At 39.9% G+C, this 21,620-nt stretch overlaps 1 pseudogene; it reads left to right on the top strand.

Moving 5' to 3' along the window:
* The window catches only part of LOC129410866 (dynein axonemal heavy chain 12-like), a 28,246-nt pseudogene extending 6,746 nt beyond the window's left edge, over window positions 1-21,500 (top strand).
* The last annotated feature ends 120 nt before the right edge of the window (window positions 21,501-21,620 follow it).

The raw sequence follows: 21,620 nt of genomic DNA, 5'->3' as shown, positions 1-21,620 counted from the left end.
AAAATTTTCTTTCCCAGGTTTTATTTCGAACTGTTGCCATGATGGTCCCAAACTATGCTTTGATTGCTGAGATCTCGCTGTATTCGTACGGCTTTCTGAATGCCAAACCATTGTCAGTGAAGATAGTAATGACCTACAGACTGTGCTCAGAGCAGCTTTCCTCCCAGTTTCACTACGACTATGGCATGAGGGCCGTAAAAGCTGTACTTGTGGCAGCTGGAAATCTCAAACTGAAGTATCCAGAAGAGAATGAGGATATACTGGTATGAACTATAAACTTTCACTGACAATGTGTTTTTGAGCATTTTGTAATATATTATTTTATTTTATTCCTATAGCTCCTGAGATCTATAAAAGATGTTAATGAGCCTAAATTTCTGTCTCATGATATTCCTCTATTCAATGGGATTACCAGTGATTTGTTTCCTGGAATCTCCCTTCCTAAAGCTGACTATCAGGTATGAATCTAGTTTATTTACTAAGCTTCTTTACTTTATACTTTATATATACAATAATAAACTTATTTGATCTTTTTTGTAGTTGTTTTATAAAGCTGCTGAAGAGTGCTGCAAAAGCCACAATGTCCAACCTACTCAAGTATTTTTAGAGAGAAGATGATTCAGACATATGAGATGATGATTGTGAGACATGGGTATGTTTATTTTCTGTTAAATATTAAAATGATATACTTTACCACCACATCATTAATCCTTACATGTATGTATCTATCTCTGCCAGTTTCATGTTGGTTGGAGAATCTTTTGCGGGAAAGACCAAAGTTCTACATGTTCTAGCAGACACACTGACTCTGATGAATGAACAGGGTCAAGGGGAGGAGAAGGTCATTTACAGGATACTGAACCCTAAGTCCATCACTATGGGGCAGCTCTTCGGGCAGTTTGATTTGGTTTCCCATGAGGTACATCAGTGTCTATATGTAACTGCTACTGACTGTGAAAAATGTCCTTATGCAGTACAATTTTTAATTTTTTTAAGTGGACAGATGGTATTGTGGCTAACACGTTTAGGGAATTTGCATCAGCTGAGACACCAGAACGTAAATGGGTAGTGTTTGATGGACCCATAGATACTCTGTGGATTGAGAGCATGAACACAGTACTTGATGATAACAAAAAGGTAATGAAATTAATGGCTTCATTTGTATGTCATGTACACTTTAAATTTTTATTTGACCCTGACAGCTGTGTCTGATGAGTGGTGAGATTATTCAGATGTCCAATCAGATGAGCCTTATCTTTGAGGCTATGGATCTTTCACAAGCTTCTGTAAGTTACCAGATACTAGTACATAAGCATGCAAATGTTATCTTAGTGTATAAGCATGTAAAAGTAGTTACTGTTTTTGTTCTGCAGCCTGCTACAGTCAGTAGATGTGGTATGATCTATATGGAGCCATCTCAGTTAGGCTGGGAACCTTTAGTTCTTTCTTGGTTCAATACTCTTCCAGAGGATTTACAAAGTCCAGTGAGCAGGACCGTTTTGTTAGAACTATTTCACTGGCTTTTACCCCCTGCCCTGAGAATGCTGCGCAAATACTGCAAGGTAGCCTAAACCTCAGATGAAAATGAATAAAATTATATTTACACATATAATTAAGAACATCAGTATTGTAAATATGCATTTTTTTCTACAGGAAGTTGTCCCGACTAGTGACAGTAACCTCACTGTGTCGTCTGTTTGAAATGCTGCTATCTGAACCTGTCAAGACACACCCTGAAGACAAAATCCTTCATGTTTGGATTAAGGTAAATTGAGAGAGCAACCTTTTATCACTTTGATTCCAGTTGTTTTTAAATTCTCTATTCTCTTTTTCTTCTACAGGCTGCCTTTGCCTTCTCTCTAGTGTGGTCAGTAGGGGGCAGTTGATGCACAGAGCAGGGGGAAGTTTAATGAGTTCTTTAGAACCACTTTAACAGGAAAGACAGACAAAAACCCTATTCCTGAGGCCATTGGGAAATGGGAATGTCCACTAGATGAAAAAGGTTTAGTTTACGACTACTTTTATGAGGTACTACTGTGTTATTACTTACAATTACACAATTACCTCAATTACTGCAATGAATAATGCTAATGAATATTTTTTTGCACAGTTTAAAGGTAAAGGTCGCTGGATTCATTGGAATGACGGCATCAAGAATGTCAACTTAAGGGGCAAAAATACCAAAGTGCAAGAGATAATTGTTCCCACAATTGACATGGTCCGTTATACATACCTTATGGATCTATGTATCACATATGGCAGTGTAAGCATTTTTACAAGCACTGCGTACCGTTCTCAAATTGACATACAGCATTATATTTTGAAGGTTTAAGTAGAAATTAACATGCTTTTATTTACTTTGTGTATTTCTCTGTTCAGGCCTAGTTTGTTTGTTGGCCTCACTGGCACTGGGAAGTCTGTGTATATCAAGGACAAACTATTGAACAATTTAGACAAAGATCTCTATCTACCCTTTTTCATCAACTTTTCAGCACGTACAAGTGCCAATCAGACACAAGTAAGCTATTCGGGATTATATTCAATTTTTTATTTAGATTTCAAAATGTAAAATGTGTACTTGTTTTGTGTAGAATATCATCATGTCCAGATTAAGATAAGCGAAGAAAAGGAGTCTATGGGCCCCCAATTGGGAAAGAAGTGCATAATATTTGTTGATGATGTGAATATGCCAGCCCTGGAACAGTTTGGAGCACAACCACCAGTGGAACTTCTCAGACAGTTCATGGACCATGGAAACTGGTACAATATTTGCTTTAAATTCTGAAGTGATTATTTTTATTTTATATCTATATTTTTTTGCAGGTATGATCTCAAGGACACATCCAGAATCTGCCTAGTAGACATTCAATTTATCTCTGCAATGGGTCCCCCTGGTGGAGGAAGAAATGCTGTTACATCTCGCTTCCTGAGACACTTTAACATCTGCAGTATTAATGTCTTCAGTGATGATACAATGGTTCGCATATTCTCCAACATAATGTCCTTTTATCTAAAAAACAATGAGTTTACCCCTGAATATTTCACCATTGGCAATCAAATTGTCACAGCCACCATGGAGGTAAATTTAGTAAAATCAATAATGTTACATAGTTTTGCTACATTCATTTTTTTTTAATTATGTGGTTTGGGCTTACACAGGTTTACAAGAAGGCCATGGAGTGGGCTTCCTACTCCAGCCAAATCACATTACACTTTTAACCTGCGTGACTTCTCTCGAGTGATCCAAGGGTGTCTACTCCTGAAGAAACAGTCGCTTAAAAGCAAAGCAAGCTATGATCCACTTGTTTGTTCACGAGGTTTTCCGAGTCTACTACGACCGCTTGGTGGATGACAGTGACCGCACCTGGCTTTACCGGCTAATGAGCAACATTCTTCACGATAACTTCAAAGAATCATTTGATCAAGTCTTTGAACATCTAAAAACGGGCAAGCAAGTAAGAGTTAAAAGGATGTGTTCCACCTTAGTGTATGTTGTTTTTTTAGGTGAATTAATTAATGAATTTTTAAGCTTGTGGAAGAGGACATGCATAATCATTTATTTGGTGACTACATGACCCCTGACTTGGAAGATGAGGACCGTCTGTATGCTGAAGTGCCATCAGTGGACAAATTTGCTAAAGTGGTGGAGTCCTGTCTGGTAGAATACAACCAGATGAACAAGAGCCGCATGAACCTTGTTATATTTCTGTAATATTTTTATATACTCTAGTGTTATTTTTGGAATGCATATCAAAAGCTTTACAGCTGAATATGTTGTTTTGTCACATAGTTATGTTTTAGAGCACCTGTCTCGGTATTAGTCGTGTGTTAAAGCAACCTGGTGGGAATGCTCTGCTGGTGGGTTTGGGAGGCAGTGGTCGACAGTCCATAACCCGTCTAGCCACTTTTATGGCCCACATGACCATGTTTCAGCCTGAAATCTCCAAGAGCTACGGCTTGACCGAGTGGAGGGGGTGATATCAAGGTGAGCGTTGTATAAACATCTTTGATAAGGTCTACAGATGTGTTAACCTTTGTAGTTACACTGTCTCTGAATTTGTTATAGATGCTGATGAAAAATGCTGGGGTGAAAGGTCAGAAGACTGTGTTTGATCCTCACGGATACTCAAATCAAAGATGAAGCATTTCTTGAGGATGTGGACAGTGTCCTGAACACCGGAGAGATTCCTAATCTCTTTGCTGTAGATGAAAAGCAAGAGATCATAGAGGTAAACTATACTACAATTAACTACTTAAATGATTTTCAGTATTTTTTCTTATTTTGTTATTTTTTTCCATAGGCCATACGCCCTATTGCTCAGGCTGGTAACAAGAATGTGGAGCTGAGTCCTTTGACTCTGTTTGCCTTTTTTATTGCACGCTGCAGAGAAAACCTGCACATTGTGGTGGCCTTCAGTCCAATTGGAAATGCATTTAGAAACAGATTGCGACAGTTTCCATCTCTCATTAACTGCTGCACTATTGACTGGTTTCAGGTAAAAGATTTTATCTCAGGAACATATGTGTAAAATTGTCATGCATCATATAGTCAAGTTGAAATGTCATTGTCATTTTCTTGTATATTAGCCATGGCCAGAAGAAGCTCTTGAGAGAGTAGCTATTTCATTCCTGAAGACACTAGAAATGACTGAAATAGAGCGACATGAGGTTATACCAATATGTAAAACATTCCACACTTCTCTAAAGCAGCTCTCTGATAGGTATGGCCTGGGGATTTTACATGCATTCATTTAGTCTTATTTACTAAACAAACTACTACTTGTTGCAGATTTCTGTCAGAACTTGGCCGTTATAACTGTGTGACTCCTACATCCTATTTGGAGCTCATGGCAGCTTTTCGGCTGCTACTTACTGAAAAAAGAGACATTGTTATGAAGGCAAAGCAACATTGAACTAACGGTTTGGATAAACTAGCTTTTGCAGAATCTCAGGTACTGTATATTCTACAATATTGCAGTATTGTATCTTCTCTGTTTTATTTTATACAAGTTGGAATTTAAATGAATGTGGCCAAGAAACTGCTCCAGTTTCAATACAAATGTTCTGCTCTGTGTGTTGAGCATTTTTAAGTACTTTGGCACAATTGTGGGTAGTCATTTTCCAAATGAGCACAGTATAGAAGGTGTGTACAAAAGAATCTTCTCACCGTCTGACTGTACCATTTGAGGAAGCTTGGTAATGTGAAAGTCAGTAAACAAAACCCTTACATTAATTACTCGTTCAGGGGTGTCCAAACCATTTTTACTGGACCTCAGACCTTCTGTTAAATTGGCCCTAGGCATTCATTTTTACAGCAAGTAATTCAGCCACTATAACCCCAATAACATCACACTGCATTGTGATACAGACCTAAAATGAATGTTCTAAGCCTCATTTGAGATGTGATTTGGCCTTCGATGAAAAAAAGTTTGGACACCTCTGCACTAGTGGAATAGTGTGCTAACTTTTGGTATCACTGCATGGCACAATCAGATTCCCTGTAGAGTAAAAAAACAAAACTGAACTGAACAAGTATTGTCTTAATGGGCAGCATAAATGTGGGGAGACCTCAGAAACAGCTGTTTCAACTGTAAAGAGCGAGGACACTTAATAAAGCCACCATGTAATTTCAGGCCCCTACAACCCTCTCAACACACTCTATTCTATATACCTTAGGTGGGAGAAATGAAACAGGAACTGATAGACCTACAGGCCAAACTGGAACAAGCCAAAACTGACAATACAAAAATGATGAAGGTGGGCATAATTGTTTTTGATCTCACATGCTGTAAATCTTCAATAAAGCATAGGAATCCAACTGACAACTGAATCTATGCCTTTTTGTATTTCAGGTTATTGAAGTTGAATCAGAAGAAGTGGAAGCTAAGAGTAAAACTGTTCGTGTTGATGAAGAAGCAGCGACTGTAAAAGTGAATGAAGCCCAAGCTTTATAGAATGAATGTGAGAGTGATTTGGCTGAAGCCATCTCTGCCTCTAGAGGCTGCTCCTTGCAGCCTTAGATACTTTGAAGGTTGGTATTTCCTCTTTTAATCTATATTACGTGTCCCATGTAGCCATACAAACTTTCGTGCTTTGACCTTCCAGTAAATTAAACTGCTTCCATGTTTCAGCCTTCTGATGTCACTATTGTGAAGTCAATGAAAAACCCACCACCAGGAGTGAAGCTTGTGATGGCTGCTATGTGTCTAATGAAGGATATAAAACCAGATAAAGTCGCTGACCCCGCTGGAACTGGTAAAAAGGTATGTTCTTTACATTTTTATCATATTTTAGTTATTGTCAACAATATGCTCATAAGTGTGTGTAATATTTTATAGGTTTTTGACTACTGGGGACCAAGCAAGAAGCTACTGGGTAATATGAATTTTTTACGAGATCTAAGAGAGTACGACAAGGACAATATTCCTGTATGTTCTCAACGTGTGTACTATTCAATCTTTATGTTTTGATGCTTGATAAATAAATATGAACTATATTTCCTCTGCCTCTGTAGGTATCTGTGATGCAAAAGATTCACAGTGAGTACATGAGTAATCCCGACTTCGACCCCAGTATAGTGGCGAAGGCATCTTCAGCAGCAGAGGGCCTTTGTAAATGGATAAAAGCAATGGACGAGTGAATGACAGTGTGACTAAGGTCTGGTGTGGCTGAGCTGTTCATGTCCTATCTTAAGTCATTGGTTTTAGTCTAAAATAGAAATTGTGTGTGCCTATAGGTTGTAGCCCAAAAAGAAAGCCAAACTGGCAAAAGCCCAAGCAGTCTCTTGCAACCACTATGGCCCACTTGGACCGAAAGAGAGCTGAGCTCAAAGAGGTTGAGGATCGTTTGGCTGCTCTTCAAAAAACATTTGAAGAAAAGACAGAAGAAAAGGCACAATTATTAGAATTCCAGGTAGATTTGTGTGCAAGGAAACTGGAGAGAGCTGAAAAGCTTATTGGTGGTCTTGGAGGAGAGAAGACAAGGTAAAGAAAGGCAACATTTGTTTATGCTTATGTTAATGGTTTTATCTACTTTAAACTTGTTACTCAAGTTTACATTTATGTATGTTTTAGGCGGATGACCTGCAGAGCACCTATGACAACCTGACTGGGGATGTCCTCATTTCGGCCGGTGTCATTGCTTATCTGGGAGCCTTTACAGCAGACTTCAGACAGCACTGTACAAAAGAGTGGACTAACCTCTGCAAAGTATGTAATTACTAAAAATAATTAACAAAAAAGCCTCATTAGTAAGTTCTATTTATGTTTAAATATTTTTTGCAGTCAAGAAATATTCCCTCATCTAATGAGTTTTCCCTCAGTAAAACTCTGGGAGATCCAATTAAGATCAGGGCTTGGAATATCGCAGGCCTTCCCAATGATGGTAAGTGNCATGATGGTCCCAAACTATGCTTTGATTGCTGAGATCTCGCTGTATTCGTACGGCTTTCTGAATGCCAAACCATTGTCAGTGAAGATAGTAATGACCTACAGACTGTGCTCAGAGCAGCTTTCCTCCCAGTTTCACTATGACTATGGCATGAGGGCCGTAAAAGCTGTACTTGTGGCAGCTGGAAATCTCAAACTGAAGTATCCAGAAGAGAATGAGGATATACTGGTATGAACTATAAACTTTCACTGACAATGTGTTTTTGAGCATTTTGTAATATATATTATTTTATTTTATTCCTATAGCTCTTGAGATCTATAAAAGATGTTAATGAGCCTAAATTTCTGTCTCATGATATTCCTCTATTCAATGGGATTACCAGTGATTTGTTTCCTGGAATCTCCCTTCCTAAAGCTGACTATCAGGTATGAATCTAGTTTATTTACTAAGCTTCTTTACTTTATACTTTATATATACAATAATAAACTTATTTGATTTGAGTTGTTTTATAAAGCTGCTGAAGAGTGCTGCAAAAGCCACAATGTCCAACCTACTCAAGTATTTTTAGAGAAGATGATTCAGACATATGAGATGATGATTGTGAGACATGGGTATGTTTATTTTCTGTTAAATATTAAAATGATATACTTTACCACATCATTATCCTTACTTGTATGTATCTATCTCTGCCAGTTTCATGTTGGTTGGAGAATCTTTTGCGGGAAAGACCAAAGTTCTACATGTTCTAGCAGACACACTGACTCTCATGAATGAACAGGGTCAAGGGGAGGAGAAGGTCATTTACAGGACACTGAACCCTAAGTCCATCACTATGGGGCAGCTCTTCGGGCAGTTTGATTTGGTTTCCCATGAGGTACATCAGTGTCTATATGTAACTGCTACTGACTGTGAAAAATGTCCTTATGCAGTACAATTATAATTTTTTTAAGTGGACAGATGGTATCGTGGCTAACACGTTTAGGGAATTTGCATCAGCTGAGACACCAGAACCTAAATGGGTAGTGTTTGATGGACCCATAGATACTCTGTGGATTGAGAGCATGAACACAGTACTTGATGATAACAAAAAGGTAATGAATTAATTAATTTGTATGTCATGTACACTTTAAATTTTTATTTGACCCTGACAGCTGTGTCTAATGAGTGGTGAGATTATTCAGATGTCCAATCAGATGAGCCTTATCTTTGAGGCTATGGATCTTTCACAAGCTTCTGTAAGTTACCAGATACTCGTACATAAGCATGCAAATGTTATCTTAGTGTATAAGCATGTAAAAGTAGTTACTGTTTTTGTTCTGCAGCCTGCTACAGTCAGTAGATGTGGTATGATCTATATGGCGCCATCTCAGTTAGGCTGGGAGCCTTTAGTTCTTTCTTGGATCAATACTCTTCCAGAGGATTTACAAAGTCCAGTGAGCAGGACCCTTTTGTTAGAACTATTTCACTGGCTTTTACCCCCTGCCCTGAGAATGCCGCGCAAATACTGCAAGGTAGCCTAAGCCTCAGATGAAAATGAATAAAATTATATTTACACATATAATTAAGAACATCAGTATTGTAAATATGCATTTTTTTTCTACAGGAAGTTGTCCCGACTAGTGACAGTAACCTCACTGTGTCGTCTGTTTGAAATGCTGCTATCTGAACCTGTCAAGACACACCCTGAAGACAAAATCCTTCATGTTTGGATTAAGGTAAATTGAGAGAGCAACCTTTTATCACTTTGATCCCAGTTGTTTTTAAATTCTCTATTCTCTTTTCTCTTCTACAGGCTGCCTTTGCCTTCTCTCTAGTGTGGTCAGTAGGGGGCAGTTGTGCACAGAGCAGGGGGAAGTTTAATGAGTTCTTTAGAACCACTTTAACAGGAAAGACAGACAAAAACCCTATTCCTGAGGCCATTGGGAAATGGGAATGTCCACTAGATGAAAAAGGTCTAGTTTACGACTACTTTTATGGTACTACTGTGTTATTACTTACAATTACACAATTACCTCAATTACTGCAATGAATAATGCTAATGAATATTTTTTTTGCACAGTTTAAAGGTAAAGGTCGCTGGATTCATTGGAATGACGGCATCAAGAATGTCAACTTAAGGGGCAAAAATGCCAAAGTGCAAGAGATAATTGTTCCCACAATTGATATGGTCCGTTATACATACCTTATGGATCTATGTATCACATATGCAGTGTAAGCATTTTTACAAGCACTGCGTACCGTTCTCAAATTGACATACAGCATTATATTTTGAAGGTTTAAGTAGAAATAACATGCTTTTATTTACTGTGTGTATTCTCTGTTCAGGCCTAGTTTGTTTGTTGGCCTCACTGGCACTGGGAAGTCTGTGTATATCAAGGACAAACTATTGAACAATTTAGACAAAGATCTCTATCTACCCTTTTTCATCAACTTTTCAGCACGTACAAGTGCCAATCAGACACAAGTAAACTATCGGGATTATATTCAATTTTTTATTTAGATTTCAAAATGTAAAATGTGTACTTGTTTTGTGTAGAATATCATCATGTCCAGATTAGATAAGCGAAGAAAAGGAGTCTATGGGCCCCCAATGGGAAAGAAGTGCATAATATTTGTTGATGATGTGAATATGCCAGCCCTGGAACAGTTTGGAGCACAACCACCAGTGGAACTTCTCAGACAGTTCATGGACCATGGAAACTGGTACAATATTTGCTTTAAATTCTGAAGTGATTATTTTTATTTATATCTATATTTTTTTGCAGGTATGATCTCAAGGACACATCCAGAATCTGCCTAGTAGACATTCAATTTATCTCTGCAATGGGTCCCCCTGGTGGAGGAAGAAATGCTGTTACATCTCGCTTCCTGAGACACTTTAACATCTGCAGTATTAATGTCTTCAGTGATGATACAATGGTTCGCATATTCTCCAACATAATGTCCTTTTATCTAAAAAACAATGAGTTTCCCCCTGAATATTTCACCATTGGCAATCAAATTGTCACAGCCACCATGGAGGTAAATTTAGTAAAATCAATAATGTTACATAGTTTTGCTACATTCATTTTTTTTAATTATGTGGTTTGGGCTACACAGGTTTACAAGAAGGCCATGGAGTGGGCTTCCTACTCCAGCCAAATCACATTACACTTTTAACCTGCGTGACTTCTCTCGAGTGATCCAAGGGTGTCTACTCCTGAAGAAACAGTCGCTTGAAAGCAAGCAAGCTATGATCCACTTGTTTGTTCACGAGGTTTTCCGAGTCTACTACGACCGCTTGGTGGATGACAGTGACCGCACCTGGCTTTACCGGCTAATGAGCAACATTCTTCACGATAACTTCAAAGAATCATTTGATCAAGTCTTTGAACATCTAAAAACGGGCAATCAAGTAAGATAAAAGGTGTGTTCCACCTTAGTGTATTGTTTTTTTAGGTGAATTAATTAATGCATTTTTAAGCTTGTGGAAGAGGACATGCATAATCATTTATTTGGTGACTACATGACCCCTGACTTGGAAGATGAGGACCGTCTGTATGCTGAAGTGCCATCAGTGGACAAATTTGCTAAAGTGGTGGAGTCCTGTCTGGTAGAATACAACCAGATGAACAAGAGCCGCATGAACCTTGTTATATTTCGGTAATATTTTTATATACTCTAGTGTTATTTTTGGAATGCATATCAAAAGCTTTACAGCTGAATATGTTGTTTTGTCACATAGTTATGTTTTAGAGCACCTGTCTCGTATTAGTCGTGTGTTAAAGCAACCTGGTGGGAATGCTCTGCTGGTGGGTTTGGGAGGCAGTGGTCGACAGTCCATAACCCGTCTGGCCACTTTTATGGCCCACATGACCATGTTTCAGCCTGAAATCTCCAAGAGCTACGGCTTGACCGAGTGGAGGGGTGATCTCAAGGTGAGCGTTGTATAAACATCTTTGATAAGGTCTACAGATGTGTGTAACCTTTGTAGTTACACTGTCTTTGAATTTGTTATAGATGCTGATGAAAAATGCTGGGGTGAAAGGTCAGAAGACTGTGTTGAGTGGATACTCAAATCAAAGATGAAGCATTTCTTGAGGATGTGGACAGTGTCCTGAACACCGGAGAGATTCCTAATCTCTTTGCTATAGATGAAAAGCAAGAGATCATGGAGGTAAACTATACTACAATTAACTACTTAGATGATTTTCAGTATTTTTTCTTATTTTGTTATTTTTTTCCATAGGCCATACGCCCTATTGCTCAGGCTGGTAACAAGAATGTGGAGCTGAGTCCTTTGACTCTGTTTGCCTTTTTTATTGCACGCTGCAGAGAAAACCTGCACATTGTGGTGGCCTTCAGTCCAACTGGAAATGCATTTAGAAACAGAGTGCGACAGTTTCCATCTCTCATTAACTGCTGCACTATTGACTGGTTTCAGGTAAAAGATTTTTATCTCAGGAAATATGTGTAAAATTGTCATGCATCATATAGTCAAGTTGAAATGTCATTGTCATTTTCTTGTATATTAGCCATGGCCAGAAGAGGCTCTTGGGAGAGTAGCTATTTCATTCCTGAAGACACTAGAAATGACTGAAATAGAGCGACATGAGGTTATACCAATATGTGTAAAACATTCCACACTTCTCTCTCTAAAGCAGCTCTCTGATAGGTATGGCCTGGGGATTTTACATGCATTCATTTAGTCTTATTTACTAAACAAACTACTACTTGTTGCAGATTTCTGTCAGAACTTGGCCGTTATAACTGTGTGACTCCTACATCCTATTTGGAGCTCATGGCAGCTTTTCGGCTGCTACTTACTGAAAAAAGAGACATTGTTATGAAGGCAAAGCAACATTGAACTAACGGTTTGGATAAACTAGCTTTTGCAGAATCTCAGGTACTGTATATTCTACAATATTGCAGTATTGTATCTTCTCTGTTTTATTTATACAAGTTGGAATTAAATGAATGTGGCCAAGAAACTGCTCCAGTTTCAATACAAATGTTCTGCTCTGTGTGTTGAGCATTTTTAAGTACTTTGGCACAATTGTGGGTAGTCATTTTCCAAATGAACACAGTATAGAAGGTGTGTACAAAAGAATCTTCTCACCGTCTGACTGTACCATTTGAGGAGGCTTGGTAATGTGAAAGTCAGTAAACAAAACCCTTACATTAATTACTCGTTCAGGGGTGTCCAAACCATTTTTATTGGACCTCAGACCTTCTGTTAAATTGGCCCTAGGCATTCATTTTTACAGCAAGTAATTCAGCCACTATAACCCCAATAACATCACACTGCATTGTGATACAGACCTAAAATGAATGTTCTAAGCCTCATTTGAGATGTGATTTGGCCTTCGATGAAAAAAAGTTTGGACACCTCTGCACTAGTGAATAGTGTGCCAACTTTTGGTATCACTGCATGGCACAATCAGATTCCCTGTAGAGTAAAAAAACAAACTGAACTGAACAGTATTGTCTTAATGGGCAGCATAAATGTGGGGAGACCTCAGAAACAGCTGTCTCAGCTGTAAAGAGCGAGGACACTTAATAAAGCCACCATGTCATTTCAGGCCCCTACAACCCTCTCAACACATTCTATTCTATATACCTTAGGTGGGAGAAATGAAACAGGAACTGATGGACCTACAGGCCAAACTGGAACAAGCCAAAACTGACAATACAAAAATGATGAAGGTGGGCATAATTGTTTTTGATCTCACATGCTGTAAATCTTCAATAAAGCATAGGAATCCAACTGACAACTGAATCTATGCCTTTGTATTTCAGGTTATTGAAGTTGAATCAGTAGAAGTGGAAGCTAAGAGTAAAACTGTTCGTGTTGATGAAGAAGCAGCGACTGTAAAAGTGAATGAAGCCCAAGCTTTATAGAATGAATGTGAGAGTAATTTGGCTGAAGCCATCTCTGCTCTAGAGGCTGCTCCTTCAGCCTTAGATACTTTGAAGGTTGGTATTTCCTCTTTTAATCTATATTACGTGTCCCATGTAGCCATACAAACTTTCGTGCTTTGACCTTCCAGTAAATTAAACTGCTTCCATGTTTCAGCCTTCTGATGTCACTATTGTGAAGTCAATGAAAAACCCACCACCAGGAGTGAAGCTTGTGATGGCTGCTATGTGTCTAATGAAGGATATAAAACCAGATAAAGTCGCTGACCCCGCTGGAACTGGTAAAAAGGTATGTTCTATACATTTTTATCATATTTTAGTTATTGTCAACAATATGCTCATAAGTGTGTGTAATATTTTATAGGTTTTTGACTACTGGGGACCAAGCAAGAAGCTACTGGGTAATATTAATTTTTTACGAGATCTAAGAGAGTACGACAAGGACAATATTCCTGTATGTTCTCAACGTGTGTACTATTCAATCTTTATGTTTTGATGCTTGATAAATAAATATGAACTATATTTCCTCTGCCTCTGTAGGTATCTGTGATGCAAAAGATTCACAGTGAGTACATGAGTAATCCCGACTTCGACCCCAGTAGTATAGTGGCGAAGGCATCTTCAGCAGCAGAGGGCCTTTGTAAATGGATAAAAGCAATGGACGTGAATGACAGTGTGACTAAGGTCTGGTGTGGCTGAGCTGTTCATGTCCTATCTTAAGTCATTGGTTTTAGTCTAAAATAGAAATTGTGTGTGCCTATAGGCTGTAGCCAAAAAGAAAGCCAAACTGGCAAAAGCCCAGCAGTCTCTTGCAACCACTATGGCCCACTTGGACCGAAAGAGAGCTGAGCTCAAAGAGGTTGAGGATCGTTTGGCTGCTCTTCAAAAAATATTTGAAGAAAAGACAGAAGAAAAGGCACAATTAGAATTCCAGGTAGATTTGTGTGCAAGGAAACTGGAGAGAGCTGAAAAGCTTATTGGTGGTCTTGGAGGAGAGAAGACAAGGTAAAGAAAGGGCAACATTTGTTTATGCTTATGTTAATGGTTTTATCTACTTTAAACTTGTACTCAAGTTTACATTTATGTATGTTTTAGGCGGATGACCTGCAGAGCACCTATGACAACCTGACTGGGGATGTCCTCATTTCGGCCGGTGTCATTGCTTATCTGGGAGCCTTTACAGCAGACTTCAGACAGCACTGTACAAAAGAGTGGACTAACCTCTGCAAAGTATGTAATTACTAAAAATAATTAACAAAAAAGCCTCATTAGTAAGTTCTATTTATGTTTAAATATTTTTTTGCAGTCAAGAAATATTCCCTCATCTAATGAGTTTTCCCTCAGTAAAACTCTGGGAGATCCAATTAAGATCAGGGCTTGGAATATCGCAGGCCTTCCCAATGATGGTAAGTGTTTGCAATACAATAAGTATAAATATTTGTAAATAACATCTAATATGTGTATGTTATTGTAGGCCTTTAATGATTGATCCTCAAGGCCAAGCCAACAAGTGGGTGAAGAATTCAGAAAAGGACAACAACCTGAGTGTCATAAAGCTGACAGATGCAGATTACATGAGAACATTGGAAAATTGCATCCAGTTCGGCACACCACTCCTGCTTGAAAATGTGGGAGAAGACCTTGACCCTTCGTTGGAACCACTGCTCCTCAAGCAGACATTCAAACAAGGTGATGCAAATATAGCTAAGTAGACTGATCTTATTTACATATGTTATATTAATTTGTAGTCTTGTACTGTTCCAGGAGGTGTTGACTGTATCAGACTTGGAGAGAGTGTGATTGAGTACTCTTCAGATTTCCGTTTCTACATCACTACTAAACTAAGAAACCCACACTATCTGCCCGAACTATCCACCAAAGTGTCTCTGCTTAATTTCATGATAACCCCTGAAGGCTTAGAGGACCAGCTTTTGGGGATTGTAGTTGCCAAGGAAAGGTAGTGTTCAAACTCATAATGCTATATAGCAAATTTATATAATGTCTGTCAGAGTTTGCAGAGAATTGCTTGTGCTCCATTTGCTCCACAGACCAGAGCTGGAGGAGGAAAGAAATGCCTTAATCTTACAGTCAGCAGCCAATAAAAGACAGCTGAAGGAAATTGAAGACAAAATACTGGAAACATTACAATCCTCAAAGGGGAATATTCTGGAAGATGAGTCTGCAATTCAGATTTTAGATTCTGCTAAGATTGTGTCAAACGAGATAACAAAGAAACAGCAGGTCTGTAAACAAAAAGGTTACAAACAATAACATAAAACATGAAAACTAACATTCTGAAATTGTGTTTCAGATTGCAGAGAAAACAGAGGTCAAAATAGCAGAATCTAGAGAAGGCTATAGACCAATAGCAAAGCATTCATCTACACTGTTCTTCAGTATTGCTGACCTGAGCAATATAGACCCCATGTACCAGTATTCTCTCAGCTGGTTTGTCAACCTATACATTAATTCTATCCAAGACAGGTAAGTATTTGCCGCATATAGCTCATGCAAGTACTGACAAAAACGTGAAGATAGATTAACCCTTTACATTTTTTTTTACATGATTTATGCATAAATGACTCATATTATCTATTTAATTATCTTATTTTTATCAGCAATTAAGTCAAAGACCTCACTGATCACTTCACCTACAATTTCTACTCCAATGTATGCCGCTCATTATTTGAGAAAGACAAACTTATTTTTTTCATTCCTCCTCTGTTGTAACTTACAATCTTATGCATACAGAAATGATTTCATCAAAAACCCTGGGGAATTCAAGGTGATATATGATAGCAAAGATCCAGCAAACACTCCTCTACCTGCACCCTGGTGTGAAAAACGCAATGAACTTCAGAAGATAATCATAATTCGCTGTCTACAACCTGATAAGATGGTACCAGCTATTACCAAATATCTGACTGACAAACTGGGGAAGAAGTTTGTCCAACCACCTCCTTTTGACCTAAGTAAAAGTTATCAAGACTCTAACGCCACCATTCCACTTGTATTTGTTCTGTGTCCTGGAGCGGATCCTATGGCCAGTAAGTATTTTTCTTTGTATACATGTTTCAACTTATGCTGCATATTTTCTTTTCATTAAGTACTACTTTATATGACATCTGTTGTTAGTTGTCATCTAAAAAAATATTCTTTCCAAAGGTTTGCTCAAATTTGCCACTGACAAGAACATGGCGGCTACAAAGTTCCAGTCTATATCTTTGGGACAAGGCCAAGGTCCCATTGCTGCAAAAATGATTGTGACAGCTATGCAGGACGGGTCGTGGGTGTGTCTGCAAAACTGTCATTTGGCCGTTTCCTGGATGTCCACTCTAGAGAAAATCTGTGAAGACCTAAGCCCAGAAACATGCCATCCTGACTTTAGACTTTGGTTTACAAGCTACCCATCTGCAAAGGTGCAATACTAACCTATTTTATTTGGTAAAATGTAATTTGATAATCCTCATATAAAGCATTGTGGTTTGTCTCTCTTTAGTACCAATTCTACAAAATGGTGTTAAAATGACAAATGAGCCTCCTACTGGTCTTCGAATAAATCTTCTCCAGTCTTATCTGTCTGATCCGATATCTGATCCAAACTTCAGCAGTTGTCCCAATAAAGAGACGGTAAGAAGATTACAGATTCCCATTTACAAAAGGTTACTACTAGAGCCCGACCGATATGGATTTTGCTGTGGCCGATATGAAACCGATATAATGGTAGTTGGAGCTGCCGATAGCCGATATAATCACCGATATATTTAGTGATGTAAAAATTCACTGTAAATGTTGAATTGTTTAAAAAACTTAGGTTTGGCTCTGGTGGATTTTAAATTGGGTTTATTTAGGCAACATTTATTGTTATTTTGCCTCTTAACATCATATTTACAGACAGTAGGTTGGTTTAATGGCATTTTTGCATCACATTCTAGACACTCGTGATGGGTATTCCAGTTCTTTTTAGAGAACCGGCTCTTTTGGCTTAGCTCACTAAAAGCTGCTGGTTCTTTTGGCTCCCAAGCGGCTCTTCAGATTGTTTTGTTGCAAGCAGGACTAAAGCACGTCTAGGTCGTTTTCACACCGCTAGTTCGATTATTTGGTCCGTACCAGGCAATAAAATTGTTATTATGTAGCAAATACACTCCAGTGTGGTCCGCTTTCACACCGGCAAACGAACCAAAACTGGTTCGATTCACGTGTCTCTGTTTCCCCGGTAAAACAGCGATACTCCAGTTATCAACACCGATGTTCCTGTTAATACCACGGGCCGTCCTCATCTCAAATTATCACCATGAACTCATAAAACAGCAACATGTAGAACTTTGTACAAACTCACCGCATCAGCCCAGAGTTCGGGTAACAGCAGCAGCCAACAGTGCTCAAAGTAGCGCGCAGCTCCTCAGGACGGGGCTGGGGTCTGGTCCTTGGTCTGTTACAAGCTCGTTGGTCAGATGGTCCGGAGGCTTCATCCTCCATGTGCTGGTTCCAAACGGTGGCGAAAAAGACCAGTGCTTGATGGACTGAGTCCGAGCGGGTACGTTCAGTCGTCTGCGCGTTGGTTCGGTGTGGGAAAGCAAGAATGCGCTGTGGACTACAGGTCCGGGCGCGCTGCTCCGGTTCTCCGCGCTCAAGAACCACGGCTGGTTCCAAGATGGTACAGCATCCGGACAGAAGTGTGAGTCCAGTTTGGTTTGTTATATGTTGTTCTGAGCGTCCGTCCTCCGCGCATTTGGTTCTTCCCGGGGAAAGCGCTTCCTCAGGTCGAGGCTCCCCGCTCCAGCTCCTCTGAGCCCGGCCTGAACCGGAGCTGCCCCCGCTGGTTCGGGACTCTGGTTTGGATCTAGTCCGACTGTATTTCTCACACTAGGCTAAAAACAGGGACTTTTTTAAGTTGTATCAATTGAATGGGCGATTGCCTATTGCCATAAAATTATTTGGTTAATTAAAGCCTAAAATAACAAATGTTGGTTGCTGCGTGATCACGGGGGAACACCGGGACTTCTCTGTGCGTGTAGGTCCCGAACAGGGGTACGCACCCCCAATTTTGACTCACTCTGGAGCCACACGTTCGCACGTTCTTGCTCTGATCTTCGTGTGTTACATTCTCTGTATTGGCCATTGTTGGTAAAATAATTCGAAAATGAATCGCGTCTGCATCTGGACAACAATCTGTTACTGCGCTGGAGTCGTACAGCGTCACTTCAGGCAGAGGAGACGCGTGTCCCTCCCATGATGCATTTCGAATAGTCCGTTTGTCCATACTGTCTATGGTTTGGACCCGGGTTCGCGTTCACACCAGAGGAACCGCACCATAGTTGGTCATTTGGTGCGGATTCAAGCGAACCGAGACCACCTCTTTTTTGCGGTCTCGGTCCGCTTGATTTGGTTCGGGTCCGAGTCCAATTGACGCTTTCACACCAACGCAAACTAACCGAACTAACCACTTTTGGTTCGAATGGACCATTTGGTGCGCACCAAATACTGTCGGTGTGAAAACACCCGAAGATCAGAGCAAGTATCAGTGTGCGAACGTGTGGCTCCAGAGTGAGTCAAAATTGGGGGTGCGTACCCCTGTTCGGGACCTACACGCACAGAGAAGTCCCGGTGTTCCCCCGTGATCACGCAGCAACCAACATTTGTTATTTTAGGCTTTAATTAACCAAATAATTTTATGGCAATAGGCAATCGCCCATTCAATTGATACAACTTAAAAAAGTCCCTGTTTTTAGCCTAGTGTGAGAAATACAGTCGGACTAGATCCAAACCAGAGTCCCGAACCAGCGGGGGCAGCTCCGGTTCAGGCCGGGCTCAGAGGAGCTGGAGCGGGGAGCCTCGACCTGAGGAAGCGCTTTCCCCGGGAAGAACCAAATGCGCGGAGGACGGACGCTCAGAACAACATATAACAAACCAAACTGGACTCACACTTCTGTCCGGATGCTGTACCATCTTGGAACCAGCCGTGGTTCTTGAGCGCGGAGAACCGGAGCAGCGCGCCCGGACCTGTAGTCCACAGCGCATTCTTGCTTTCCCACACCGAACCAACGCGCAGACGACTGAACGTACCCGCTCGGACTCAGTCCATCAAGCACTGGTCTTTTTCGCCACCGTTTGGAACCAGCACATGGAGGATGAAGCCTCCGGACCATCTGACCAACGAGCTTGTAACAGACCAAGGACCAGACCCCAGCCCCGTCCTGAGGAGCTGCGCGCTACTTTGAGCACTGTTGGCTGCTGCTGTTACCCGAACTCTGGGCTGATGCGGTGAGTTTGTACAAAGTTCTACATGTTGCTGTTTTATGAGTTCATGGTGATAATTTGAGAGGAGGACGGCCCGTGGTATTAACAGGAACATCGGAGTTGATAACTGGAGTATCGCTGTTTTACCGGGGAAACAGAGACACGTCAATCGAACCAGTTTTGGTTCGTTTGCCGGTGTGAACGCGGACCACACTGGAGTGTATTTGCTACATAATAACAATTTTATTGCCTGGTACGGACCAAATAATCGAACTAGCGGTGTGAAAACGACCTAAAAGCAGGACTGAATCAGGACTGAACCAGGTCTAAACCAGGACTGAAAAAGGACTAAACCGGGACTTATTTATTTTATGCTAAACTACAGCCAAATATGCTCCTTTGTTTTATCTTATGCACACGCAAATTTCTCAAAGTTTCGTTTTTAGCCGCTGCTGCTGTCAAACTACCACCAGTCTGCACGCGGCGTGAAGAGAAAAAAAGTGAGAGAAAGAGAAAAACACGACTCCCAGTAAGGATCAGGCCCCCGTCGTTCGCTTCAAAGAGTCGGCTCTAAGAGTCATTTCGTTCGCGACGGACCCATAACTAGTAAAGAAACAATCGCTATTAGCCTTTAGCCGTAAATACGTGCGCGCCGCGTAATTAATTATATGCGCAAATGTCATAATTCACACCTCTATTCACAGCTCATTTACATATCAACGCAGGTCCAGTAACAAATATACGGCCAATATAGTCACTTTACAATATGCCAATAGAAAACAGCCTGTTTATGTGTGAAAGCTACAGCAGCTAACCCATACAAATGACCAAAACTAGCTTCAGAGTCGACATATTTCCAACACTCACCGCTCACACAGGCTCCTCCTCACATCACAAATCTGCACTAATAAATGTCCTTTTAATCCAGACTCAAACCGATTGTCTTTAAAAAGAATATAATCTCAGTGTTGTGCACCGCTGCGGGTGTAAACAAACACACGTGAGTGACGCGACTCTGTGGTGTGTTCAGGGACAGTACGGACACACACACAGACAAATGACTCCGTAGATAAATACTGATGCGGAGCCACATATTAGGACATTTATCTGTCTGTAAATTGGATTAAATGAACAGAATGTAGAGAGTCTAAGATTTTTAACGATGTATCACATGCCCACGTGAAATATCGGCCCCTATCAGCAAGCATATCGACAGATAGCCGATATGCCTCCAGGTGCCCATATCAGCTGATAATATCGGCCAACCGATATATCGGTCTGGCTCTAGTCACTACACAATTTCTGTAGCGATGATAAACATTTAAATTTTATCTTTCAGATCTGGGAGAAACTCTTGTATGGACTATGTTTCTTCCATGCTCTTGTTCAGGAGAGAAAAAAATGTGGTCCACTAGGTTGGAATATTCCATATGGTTTTAATGAGTCTGATCTGCGCATAAGCATCAGACAGCTCCAGGTATTGTTATTTGTATTATTTATTGTATATTTTACAGTATAGTGATGATGAAATAAAGAAAAAAAATGATGTTAAAGTTTTACTTTTTTCTCTTTAGCTGTTTGTTAATGAATACGATGAGGTGCCATTTGAAGCTATAACGTATTTGACTGGAGAGTGTAACTACGGAGGCAGGGTGACTGATGACTGTTACAGACGACTGCTGTTGACCATTTTAGCTGATTTTTACAACACCAACATCATCAAGAAACCTCACTATGCCTTCTCACCCAGTGGAGATTACTGTGCACCACCTAAGTCTGTATATGAAGGATATATAGAATTCATCAGGGTAAAATAATAATGAAAAGAATGCAATGTGGAAATTATGTTGGTAAAATGTGTCTGTGTCATGTTTTAAAGCAGGGGTGTCAAACTCATTTTGGTCCAGGGGCCGTATCCAACCTACTTTGATCCCAAAGGGGCCAGATCAGAAAACTCATGTCATATAAACCCCAAAGATAATAAGTTCAAATATTTGTGCAGAGAAATGCAAATCTATTACAGAAATCTTTTTTAATTGATGAACTCTTTCTTATTATAAATATTATAATATTATGAACAACCTGAAAATTTT

This window comes from Boleophthalmus pectinirostris, unplaced genomic scaffold (assembly GCF_026225935.1).
Source record: "Boleophthalmus pectinirostris isolate CB_2022bp ecotype Guang Dong unplaced genomic scaffold, ASM2622593v1 HiC_scaffold_2823, whole genome shotgun sequence".
NCBI classification, from domain to species: Eukaryota; Metazoa; Chordata; class Actinopteri; order Gobiiformes; family Gobiidae; genus Boleophthalmus; species Boleophthalmus pectinirostris.
The sequence above is the reverse complement of the archived record's forward strand: the minus strand, read 5'-3'. Positions and strand labels throughout refer to the sequence as shown.